This window comes from Homalodisca vitripennis, chromosome 1, assembly GCF_021130785.1.
Source record: "Homalodisca vitripennis isolate AUS2020 chromosome 1, UT_GWSS_2.1, whole genome shotgun sequence".
Classification (NCBI taxonomy): Eukaryota; Metazoa; Arthropoda; class Insecta; order Hemiptera; family Cicadellidae; genus Homalodisca; species Homalodisca vitripennis.
In genome coordinates this window covers 193,188,492-193,202,280 of record NC_060207.1, presented here as the reverse complement: position 1 = coordinate 193,202,280, position 13,789 = coordinate 193,188,492, and positions in this window count along the sequence as shown.

The window sequence follows — 13,789 nt, the reverse complement described above, 5'->3', positions numbered from 1 at the left end:
TCAGTACAGTCAAGATACGTGAGTATAGTCGTGTAGGGCACAAGTCTTCGGTTCGTAGGTTAACTCTGAACTGGTCGCTAGTCACAGTCTACTCCCTTACCGAGCAAGCAGAAACCCGACAAACAGGTTACGTATGTAGTAAACTTTGATTTAACTGACAAAACCAAGACGTCACCCCCGGTCTCCCTCAAGCCACGCGCCGCGGTCACGTGATTCGAGAGTACGGATGGTGAGCGAATACAAACATTGCCTCACGGAGCCTGTTTTCCACGGGTAATTGTAGTAAAAAAATAATAAAATATGTCCCCACTAGTTACTCTACTGTTATAATCGGTACATCGACCAAAGAAATTAATTGTCATCCACCTTTGAAGCACGTATGTGAGTGTGGGCGAATATATAGTTTTTTGTGTTAACGGATTCACTATTGCGCTGTTTCTATTATGAATTGGTGTTATTTAGTATATTTTGATATTGAAAAATATTCTTATAAATTTATAGCTATAACAAGGTAATAGGTATATGGAATTCAAAGAAACATGGGGGTTTTGTTGGAACAAAAATAAAACTGTGCCAAATACACTTTGTCTATTATTTCTGCAGGCCCAAGCAAGGTAATGTGATTCTCTACAATTTCACCCAAAGGTCACACTGAGGTTGACAAAGTTAGTAAAGTTTAAATTTATTTTAATTGTTTATTTTATGTTTAAAATGTTTATTCCTTAATTTTTTTTGTCGTCTGTGTACCTGTGTATTTTACACTGGTATGTAAAAACACCATTGTTAATAACTCGTAAGACATGAAATTTACTTTTGACCTATCAAACAACTGTGAGTTTTTACAATATCAGGAACCCTGTAAGAAACAGAAAAAATTCCTGAAACCAAATTCTTAAAACTAATTTAAATATCTGGATAATACGAGATGTGGAATTACATTAAATGGGATCATAATTGGACATATTTATTTCTATTAATCTCAACTAAAAACATGAATTTATTCATGGTGAGAGCTGAAGAATGTGGAAAATATTGAAAGTCCTTTTATTTTGCCGTTTTTAAGGGGTAAATTGGAATTTTAATGCCAAAGATCTCATTAGATTGGGGCCTTGACTTCCTTGTTCATGTGTCATCAAGAATCTTAGAAATATTTTTCCATTAAAAATCGTCCGCTGATCCTTTAAAGATTGCCACATTGAGTTAGTTGCAGCAGAAAACCAAATTTTAGGTTGATTTTAATGTTGAAAGTTTCATAATTACGTATTATAAATATTATAAAACGTGTTTCATGTAAGATTTATATTTTATACCTTGAAAAGTTGATAATAATTAAATTGAGAGAAGCGTGCATAGAGTAATCCTCAAGATTCTGAACTATCGAAATACATAGTCCATAAGATATAATGCGTCACCACGTATAATGGCCGATGGGTCGATTTTGAGGCTATAAACATAAAATGTAGGGACGGGCGTTGAGTGGCGTGCATGATGGACCGTAAACCGTAGATACCGCCACCAAAGAAGGCTATAAACTCTTATGCAGCAGCCATTGACTATTACGACTTATTGTCGATTCATAAAATACTTTCTCGACCTTGACCTATTAAATGGTTTTACTAGGAACTCGTTTTATATACCGGTTTACGAGTCTAAAAACATAGTCTAAAAAAATGGGTAGAAAAACCCATCTTCAAAACTGGTTTGTGTTATTTTGAATGTAACATTACTCAGATTATGACTAATGATAGGTTTTAATGATTAATGTTCAAGATAAATTCTAAATGCTAGAATATTTCCTCACTAGCACTTACCCGCGGCTTTGCCCAAATTCCACTACTTTGCATTGCATCGTAATGCACTTGATTTTGCACACTAATGTATTTGATTGAATGCAGATGTGTCTGGTGTGTTTTCTTTCCACTTTCAGTCACGATTTTGCAGACTTGACACGTGTATTTTGAGTAAGAGCACGTTTGCATGTTGAGTTTGTCTTGTTGCCACGATGAATAAAATTTTAAAAACTGTAGATTATGTCCATCGTAATGTACACCAGACTTGGCATTTTTGTTCCATAGTTGATTTTACATTGTTTTTCGATCAAGAAAATATTTTATATACATACACAGGTCTGAGAAGGCTGTCAAGGAACGCAACTAAGATGGATTTTATAATTTAAATTTACAGCAAACATTTTATATTCTATCTTTTTATATATTTATTCAAATTGCAGATAAAGACGTTTTGTGTTTTATATCTGAATTACAGTACTGACCAAGCACTCCATACTTAATATTTGTTAAAATGTATAGTTAAAAATATATTTTTACTGAAATTTAATTTTCTTATCAGGACATATCTTACTCTGTGATCAACAGCAATTGCAGAAAAGGTTGAAATAAGAATTATTGTTACTACCAAGCTTACTGTATGCTCTCACACTATAAGTAAACATACTGAAAATAGTGTTTAAATTGTTAATAGAATATAGTCGTTGAATTGTTTAAGAGTGAGAAATAAATTAAAGGCCATGGTCTTTTAATTAGACAGGCTATACTAATGAACTACATTATTTTCGCTTAAAGAAAACAGACTAGTATATCTAGACGTGGTTGGAAAGTTCAATCGGTACAGACAGGAAAGGTTAAATAGAGGAATATTGCCTTAAGATGCCTCACCAAAGTCGTCTTCACAGATCACTCGCCCTGAGAAAACATTAGCACTGCTTGACATATACAAGAGAACAAGTAGTGTGTTTTAACAGATTGATTGGAAATCATTGTGTTAGTTAATATGTGACAGAAATGATACATCTGGTGACTATTCACCAATAGCACTTGTAAGATATTTCACGAAATCTTTTCAACATTCGTTGCTTTATTTGTGAATGTTCCATTGAAATACAAAGAAAAATGTTCATCATATCGTGCGTAGTAAAAATATTATATAATGCACTGTTTATCAGGTTATTAAACAGTTTTAATGATTGCTATGTTGGAGGAAGTGGCGCACTGTCCACAAGGACGTGTTTGGCAAAGTGTCATAAATGAAAGTTCACGTCCTGCCAAGAGAGTCCATGGCGAATAAATAGGATGGGCTTACATTGGGCCTCGCATCTGGCGAAATGACTTCTCTTGCACTGCAGGTAAGTGGTCACTATCCAACAGAAATGTTTGAACAAGACACATTTATTAAGAAAATTATAGTCATGAATAACTTTTATTTCAAGTTTTATTTCAACTTGATTTTTATTTCGATATTATATTGTACTTTTTTCCAGTTCTATAAAATATAAAGCGTAATTATGTAATAAATGAAAACAATGGTGAACCGCAAAATGGAATAGATGGTTGGAAAATCAATTTTAATTAAATCTAAAATATTAAATAATTCTTCTAGTGAAATCATAAAAAGTATTAGGGTAATGAATTAACTTAAAATAACGTATGTTCATTTGAAGTGTTAGCTGAACTAAATTGGAAACGAAAAATTTAATAAGGTACTCACCAATGACTTTTGAGATTAAGTGGTAGAGATGACTTTATAGTCCTAACTTCACCTCTAATAAAGACATTTTTCATTTCATTTTTATTTTTTCAATACAAACAATACTGTCATTACTTTGGACGTAAAAAATAATAATTCCCAAATTAAAAAATTAATTAATAGAAAATAGGTAATTAATTTTTGAGGGAGCGTTAGCCAAGATATGAACTATTTTCAGCAGAACTGAAAACATAAAATTTCTCTTTTCCGCATATCTCGAATGACCTATAGACTTGAAATTTTACATGAAACTTCATTTTTACAAAGGATTTATATGAGCATTATAGCGAATATTTTTATATTGCCTTATGAGTACCCATGATGACAACGTAAAATTTGCAGAATAAATAAATTTATAAATGAACTGAGTAAAATAATTTGATGTTTTAACATAGGACATGGTAACACATGTAGCATCATAAAATGACCAACAGACTTGAATTGCTGGATGCTTCCCCAGCGGAGCTTGTTACACAGCAAGTTCATGGCCTACTTTTACATTGTTTAAAACTAAGAATAATTGAACTCGAAGCATTAGAATGTATAAATATCGTAACAGAAGTAAAACTATGAACAAAATTAAAGAAATAAAAAATAAAAATGTTTTTATGGTGTTATAAGGTTTATAAGATTAAAAAGAAGTTATGAATAAACTTATTACGAATATAAGGTTATATGTTCAACTGTGCATACTTTTAATAAATAAATGTGGTGTAAAAATTACTGTACCAAATGCGTTTTAAAATATGCATCAACAATATTATATAATTATGATAAAGTATTTATTGATGGATAATACGACAGATAGTTAATAGAATTAATTGGGATAATTAAACACTGTTGCAGCTAAGCGCTAATGATTAATCTGAATTTATTCTTGGCTAAACAAACGTCCTGTTTTTAAATAGAGCACTACTTTAATTAATTATAAGCAATGAATGAATAAATGTTTTGATTACCAGCAAAAAGCTTCTAATAATAATGTAACGTTTATGTTTTAACCCAGAGTTTGATTTAAATAGAATGTAAATGTTTGTATTGTATTTACATATCGTCTTAGCAGTAATATTAAAGTTTATAGAGCAGTGTAAATTACACTATCCATTTAAACGCATATTTTAATTTATCAAAAGTATAAAAATAATCTTAAAAAAATGAAATTTTACTACATAAGAAATATCCCACAATATTGTTTTAAAATGTTGTAATGTAGCGCTATATAATAATAGCATACTATGATTTATTAAACAAAACAGATTTCAAATTAGGTGTTGTAATTTGTAATGGACGCAATCTGAATGTCATAGTACCAACTAGATTGTCTATAGATTACATATGTCATTAAAATTTATAAAAATTAAAGACAACAATTGGCTAAGCAATATGGAAGCCACCAATCAAGGCACAAAAAATCCATTTCTCTGTTTATGTCAGTCTGTCCACACAATATCACACAATATGTCGAGAACGAAGAGTTTGATGGTGATACATCCAAGGAAATTCAACAAGCGTTTAGGTGTTATGGGTGAACATGATAATAACGAGAAAATCGAAGAATAAATGAATTTGTAAGCAAACTGAGAATAATAATAAAAATAATAAAGCATTCTAATATGTGACATTGTAACACGGTTAACTACAGATTCTAAAAGTTACTATGAAACCTTTGGGAGGCCTGTTACACTTGTATTTAGTACAAAAATATAAAAGAAATTAATATTTTGTAACTGGAGAATTTTCGAATAATGTATTTGTTTAAGCACAATACAGTTTTTTCTGCCAACGTGAGAGGTGCGGTACGAAAGGTAATATTCAAAATAAATACACGTTTTATGTACTACCTAAAATGAATTTCTGAAACTAATTTGATTCCATTATCTAATTCATGATCCTATAAGATGGATATTCTCTCTCAAAGTGTAACTTATATTGAAAAGAAGACCTTCTTCCATGATCACTAAAAGTACCTGCTTAAAACAATAATTCCTTATTTACCAACCCAAATTAAGTCAGTTTTAGCAGGAGAATATAATGTTTACAAACATTAAATTTTTTTATACTGATATCTTAACTGCTTCATTAATTTAGTTTAAGGTTAGTTCGAGAACAAAATGACTGGAGTAATCTATATTCTGCTTTAACCGTGATTGGGTAATCTTGATGGAAGGATCGGGAAATGCTGAGCGAACGCCCGCCCACGCCAGGAGGTAGACAGAGCGAGAGTGACCAAGCGTGTTGGCACGGACGTGTGATTGGGCGGGAAAGTAACACCTCTAAGCCAACTGACGTAACATCACGTCACATTGTTAACAGTCGAGTCAGGAAATTGCGGGTGGCGAGAGGTGAGTGAGGCTGGCCAGAGTTTGGTCAATGTGGTAGAAAGTACACTTTGCTAGATCACTTCTAAGAGGCTGAAAGAGGAACGGATCTACATTGTCTTGTGCTACAGAAGTATCAAAAGCCATAACTACATTTTTTATGACATGTGAGTATAAATTAAACATTGCAAATATTTATTTAATTAGACCAACATGACTAACAATTTAGAGACTCCCACCTTAACATTGTCACGTCGTAACCAGACACCCTGACGCAAACTGGTGGTTGGTTTCTATATATTAATGAAAATATTTAGTAGATTTCATCAAACACTTCATATTTTATACGCATACATTTAAAAACAGACTTTGATACGTATGTTGGTAAAAAAAATTGATAATAGTGATTTAAATAATAACATTAATATAAACATTATTTGTATGGACTAAAATTTTCACATAGTCATTAATTCAAAATTCGAGTTTGAATGTAAAAAAATAGAATAATCATGCTTATCATGGTGTTTGTTCCATATTTAGTGACGAATCAAATGAAAGTTTGGAGGTATCTAATCCTTTCAGAGCGATTGAAACTGAATACAAAAAATAGTTCACAATGACATGGAATTACTATCCAAGTTTTCTTTTTCTGCCGGAAATAGTTTTTAAAATATAAGATTTCATTATTAATTGTGTAAGGGAGCGTAAGTTTATTGAATAACGCTAAAATTGGACCATTCAGAACCTCATCCACCCCCTTTTCATGGGCTTTTAACGTAAACACTAATCCCACGTCAATCCTTCCGTAACCCTACCAACAATACAGCCCCAATTTGTATTAGTCTGAAAATTGGTTATAATTAATGCAGTTTATGCTCCGGAATTAAACTTGATTCATTGACATAAAAGTTTTCCTATCTATTTTGTAGACATGTTAACAAATATCTAATGTAGCAACACAATCTCTGAACAGTTGCACCACACGGGACTCACTGTACTCATAAGGAAATATTATTCATACAAAAAAAACCACGATTTTGCCCAGCCAAACTTAACGTGACTATGTAAGCAGTCAGCACTTATTATGTGCTAAATTTCGGCATTTCATACTTTGGGATGCAGACGGAACGCTCATTAATTTTTTAAAGTCATTGTCGAAATGGCTGAGGAATAATTGTTTGTGTCGGTGTATTGATTTTGCAGGGTTGTATGTCGTGAAGTTTTGATCTGATTATCTTCAGCCCACCATCTGCCCTTTTATTTTTTATACATTATTTATTACAGCTAACATTGTAACAGAGCTCCACTTCCATAATAAAATTCCTTTATCGAGCCTAATATGTTAGGAATAAACTACACCAAAACTATTAACAACAAATATAACTTTCGTCTTGTTATTTGATTGGTGGTTCAATCACAACCAGCGTGGGGCGCCCGCAGACGTTCTACCAGAGTTCGACTCGTTCATTGAGATACATGGAATATCAGTTCGCCAAATTGTTGCTTGGCGTAAATTCCACCTCTCCACTTGTTGCCTCGTCTGCCGGCACGACATGTTTGTTAATATAGCATACACCGTAAGGTAACGTAGGTCCTGGTAGCCAAGCGTTTCTGCTGTTGACTATCGTTCGCGGTTTTTCGGTCCGAATAGTATGGCTCTTACAACCGAGCGCGTGAGTGAGGGAGAAACTATAGTTTCTTTAAAGTTTTTATCGAACTCTGTAAGCAAACGTTACAATCTCATAATCAGTCAAAAATGCTTAACAAAAAGAAACTTAAACTAAATGCTTAGCATTAAAGAGGCATTTGCATAGGGGATTCAGATTTTTTTTAGTTCGGTTTTATGGGAGAAAATACAATAACTAAAAATCTTTGTTGTAACCAGGAAAAGAATTAAAGTAATTAATATTTGAGGTTTAATAGTTACGTAACGCTGCGTTGAACTCGCCTCTCCCCTGTATCGGTTGCGTAACGCTGCTGAAAATCCCCCTGGGGCGTCACGCAATTTAAGAACAGCCCCTACAATAACTGTACTGTACATTTGTTTTCGACCTTATGACAAATGTATAAAAATTGACATGGAACTCTATCTGAAAGATATTTTCTTAACAGTTATAAAATAATGAAGATACAAGTAGTACAGTGGTAGGTATGTCTGGTTAATATTGCTAAGTAGCACAGTCCATGAAGATGTTCCCTTGAGGCATTCTGTTCCCTTACCATAACAGACAGTTAATTGTTTACACCGCATTACGGTAGGTAATCTGTTAATTCTACCATGTGTAGACTTACAATCCCTAAGGGTTACATGGGGAAGTTAAACACAGCAACATACACACATAAACTTTGTAATATGTTCATATTGAAAGCGTTCAAACAAATTCAAAACTCATCAGTTACTAGATTTTTGATTTTGTAACTTTGATAAATGAAGAACACGTATTTCTCCCACTAGTACTTCTTGTTCAGATTCTGTTCTGCAGCAGTGGGAATTAAATATATTGTACTCCTTCATATCGCATTTTAAATATATCTGCTTTTTATAAAAAAAAACACACACACACACATATATTAGTTTTATGATATACAAATTTATTAATTCTAGCTTTTAGATTTTTACAACTTGTATAAAGGACAACTAGATGTTTAAGCATACTGAAAATTACAGGTCTATTTTGACTTTCTGGAAACATACATAGTGTGTAGTTTAACATATATTATATTATTTATTACTAAGCAGTATCCGAAAAGAATTAAAATCTTTTACTGAAGACAAAAGTTTAATTAAATTCTTTTTTAAATTATAGTCATAAATCATATAACAATTATTATAAGGTGTGTATTTCTATTCGTACATTTCCCATTACTGAATTAATAAATGGCTATATGAGATAATATAATAATATATTATTTTGTGCACAAAACCACAATTACATTAGTAGCCTCAATTTCTAATAAAACATATAAACATTACTGATACAAAATAAATATTTCAAGTCAAGTATTATACGATAACAATGCAACTTTTACCATATTACATGAGATATAAATAGATGACGTAGATAGATGATTGAGCAGAAAGTCGATTTAATCTTTTTAAGTTAGTTCTCGAGCAAAATGCAACCCAAGGAACTGAATGTATTCATGTTCTCGTGAAATAGCTTCTTCTACAATCATAGTGGCTTTTTTAAACTTAAGTTTCAAAATTGTTAATACTTTTTGCTGCTGGACTTTGTTCTTATCACATTTTTATATCACCTTACTAGGTTTTACTGTTAATGGGAATTATTAATCAATGGAATTTTTGTAAAAATGAGCTTGTAACTGTAATAATAAAGAGAAAAGGTGAAAGTCTTTACTATCAAGGCTCTCCTTAAGATATATATTTAGTCTTATAATACGAAATGTCTTATGAAAATCAACCACCCCAGGGGGTTAAAATGGGGTTGCAGGTCCAAGAAGCACTATCTTTTTGTTTTTAAATATGACTCATGCTGTCAACACAAAATAGGTTGTTCATGCAGATCAACCACCCACACGGGTTTTAATAGGTTTGCAATCCCTAGAATAGCTTTAAATGTGTTTTTAAATTTCCCGCGTTCCTAGAGAGATGAAATTTGACAAACACGTGTATTCACAATACTAACAGACTACCCGCACCGGGAATATCTTAGGCCGGCAGTAAATTCCATTGGCCGAAACCTATCACTTCTTGATCAAATTTTAATATTCTGATCTATGTATGTACACATTTTCTTGATTGGAGAAACACTACTACCAGCAAGGGAAATACTCGATTGAAATTAGTCGTTTTTGACAGAAGTAAACATATCAAGGTATTTATATGTTTTCTTTAGCGGAGCACAAAGGTAAATACTACTGATAATAACTTAGAATAAAAGTAAATTACAAGAGCCGGTAGTGGAAACTTTTTGACTGATAAAGACTACTCAAGCCGAGATGAATATATTATTTTGATCGTAGTAACCAAAACAAACTCTTTTATGGCGTGTCAAAAATAACTGATTCAAATCAGAAATGCTACTTCACACACTAAACCTACGATAAGAACCAGTGAAAAGTTTGCTTAATGTTTGAAACTCTTAAACATGACCAGTGAAATAATATACACTTTTTATGTGCCTATTTTCCATTTATAAGTGATTTAGAATCCAATTATATTTCACCATAAATACTTTTACTAAGACTACGATGGATTAAGTGTTCATCCTAGCTGATTTATAAAAGTTTAACTGATACTAAAAGTTTTGTAGCCATTCAATCAAATAGTATGGCGTGTTGTGGAGAAATTTGCGTATTTCGTTGGTAATCATATAGATTTTTTCACTCTTCAACTTCAGGGTCCCAAAATATCGCCTTTTGAACTTAAAGACCTATTATTCTGAAGTGCATGAGGAGATTCAAATATCTTCCAGTGACTATTACTTATCTCATGAGTTTATTATACCATTTAAAATATATATGCGTGTGAAATACCTGTTTTTTTACACGAGATTGTGGGCAAACTGCGGGTAACAGCTAGCAGAGTACTGTACACAATAAAAAATATCGTCTACAACATTTCTGAGTTTCGGTTTACTCCGAAAAAGAGGTTTGAAATGCCGCTTTTTGAAGTCCACGCGATAAGTGCAAGTCGATAAACAATTTATAATCAACACTTTTGGCTCATTCATGTATAACTATTGTAATCCACTATAGCATACTATAAATTTAATGAGTATTGTTTTACATGCCGAGTTATATTTGTCAACACTGAAATTAAGAGATAAATGTAAATTATTTGGAGAGGGCTCAAATTGGAAAATAAATAATATATAGTCAATTACGTACATCTGCACACATATGATTGTGTATTTATTTTGGATCAAAACTCAAATAAATTGCTTTATAGTATAGATAATTAATTATCTTCCAATATCATCGTCCAATCACTCACAAAATTATTTCTAAATTAGATCCGCAAAATAGTTTTATTAACACACATTTATAATTTTCTCAATCAGAGCGTCAGAATATAATTTCTTAATTTAAGTATTTCAGAATATATTTCATATTATGATAAAATACATACTTATAGGTATTTCTTCCTCAATTTATACTTTTGTAAACCATGTGGGTTGAATGTTAACACTAATTACGCTATATTCAAACAACCTAGAGTTTATAATTCTTTCTGGTTATTCTATAATAGTTTGGTATTTAGTGCTTTAGGGACTTTTATCGTTTTCTTCAGCTCGTGAAGCACTATTAGTTACATCTTTTACTACAGTTAGAGAAGTAATGTTAGCTAATATAGTTTACTACACCATTGAAGTACTGCAGTCAAATGTTAAACGGTTTCACTTTCAAAATGTGCAAAGGCACTATGCATTTCACTTTCTTTACCGCGTATTTTTGAGTGACAGCCATATCAAGGAAGACGGAGAATTTCTTTTTAAAAAGTATAGCAATCGCACATGTTTCATTATTTTTGAATGAGTAAAATTTGTCAAATATTTTCTTTATAAATCAGGGCGTCACTGTTATAAGTTTGGGGTTAGGTAGCACATCAGTATAAGGGAGTGTTGGTACAATAGCTTACTAGTGGACAAAGATTAATAACATAGTAGGCAGCATGGTGGATGGAGGGGTTTGGGTAGGGGGAGGGTAGGAATCTAAATTGGTATGTCACTATCCCAGGCTTAATGTCCTAGTTTCAATTCGTATTCCCTTGATCCCTATATATATCTCTGGTTTACATTTCAATCTCAATTACTAGACATGCTCGAGCCCATTATATATGTTTCTAGAACTTACTCAAAAACCTAGCCTTCTGATTATAAACATCCCATAAGCACTGAATCGCTTTGACAGTTAACGATCAAGCTTTTGCAGCTTCATTTTGATTTATATTGTGATTGTGATCTCGTTTATATACATACATACATACATATATGTATATACACTACCAGGGCACGTTAATGTCGCTGGCGTAGGGGTTGAAAAGATGTCCTGGAGTTGTGAAAGTTCCTCGTTAGTGATTTGTGAAAATTATGATTATAAAATACTATATAAGAGGAGAATCATCAATAAAACTATCTTTCGTTTTTATTAAATTTAAAGAAATTTGTTGGATATTCTTTACAGATGAGTCCATTTAAGTAACATATAACAACATTTTGAAACTTTTACTCAAGTTCTGAGACAATATCTTAAATTTCCATTTTAAAACCAATCAAGCAACTGATTAAATGACTTACTTCATTTGGCTCAATGCTTTTAAGTAAATTTTCACATTTTCCATGTTAACAATCGTACAATCGTGTACAATCTTAATTTAATGACTTATGTTTTTACTAACTTTAGTAGATTCTTACAAAATAAGCAAGATAGGAGTGTGTAATATTACACCTCTCGCGTAACAGTCTTCGCTGAGGTTTGTATGCAGGATTTCACTAAAAATCCAGGATTGTATGCAGGATTTCAAGTCTTTACTTCATTTCACTCTCGAGATGTCCTGGGACAGATAGACACTCACTCAGAAATGTATACATCCCAGAGAGAAAAAAACAAATTTTCAGCCTACTGAGGTTTCAATGACACTCACCCAAAGTCCATGGTTGGACATGCACAATCATATAAATCGTTCTTGTCTACGTGAAAAGGAATATTCTTGCCAAAGTGTTATGTCAAAAAATTATATGTTTCTCGGTATTTATTGCCACATGACATATTTACATGTTTGTTCATTAAGGCGTATTTCATAAAAAGAGTGTTTAAATAATACAACGCTAGGGATGGTACTGTAACGCAAAAGTGCGCTGCAATCCAGTCTTGTCACAAATTTTAATCAATTTTTTTCTTCTAATACCTGGGTTGCATGTTCACATCTCATACGACTAGACTCAGTTTACTTAAAAAGTTCTTTATTCTGCTATTTTCTCTCAGACAGACTGGGAGAAATTAAATTGTCCCAGCCATAAGTAATAGGATTCGCTAACGTTCAACCAATTAAATTCAATTGTTAACCAGGAACATTTGGAGCCTCGGACACATGTTTATAGTTGTAAAATAATTATCCACAAAACTATTCTGCCCAATAAGATGCGTTAATTTAAACAATAAACACAGTTGTCTAGACTCAGAATATTACCCGTGTATATTGTATACTATAGTGTTACTAATACGAGAACATATGTCACAACCAAATTGACCGATGGTAATTGATGGAGGTTAGATTGACACAGTACCGTCGTATAATCGAGTTTAGAGCCCAGTTTTGATTGGCAGTCTCCATTCTCATTTGCTGTTGACCTTAGTGACATATTACTTGAATTTAAAAACGTTTTTCCCCGAAATATAAATTTATTCGGCATTGATAAATCCTCAAGAGGGCAATTCCTTCCATAAGGTTAATCCTGTCCTCGATGAACTTAATTTTATCTAACGCAGAGTCTGTATCATAAATTTTTGACTGATTTACTTTACACAGTATTATTATTATAAATAAAGCATTGGTTGTTAAGTACATAGCATCACATTTAAGTTATCTTTTTCATTTCAAATTTGTAATACAGTACTTACCATAGTTTTTCATTAGTAGTTTTCCATCGTTTTCTCTACTTTATATATACGTATATTTATGTATCTAATAATACCTTGCACATTATTTTGGGCCTATCAGCTATTCATTAGGAACCAAGTGGTTTTAAGAAATAAGATTTTAAGGTAATCATAGCATATTTAAGGTAACATCAGATAGCGATATTTGAAAAACGTTTCATAATGCAAATAATGCAGATGATCTGTAACGTGGTATGAGATCGAGAAAGGACCGATCGGAAATGTCCCTGAACATCAGTGCGAGCTTTTTTGGTGCCTTCGGCGGCATACAGCACTTCTGGAAGAGAAGAAAAACATTCCTCGAG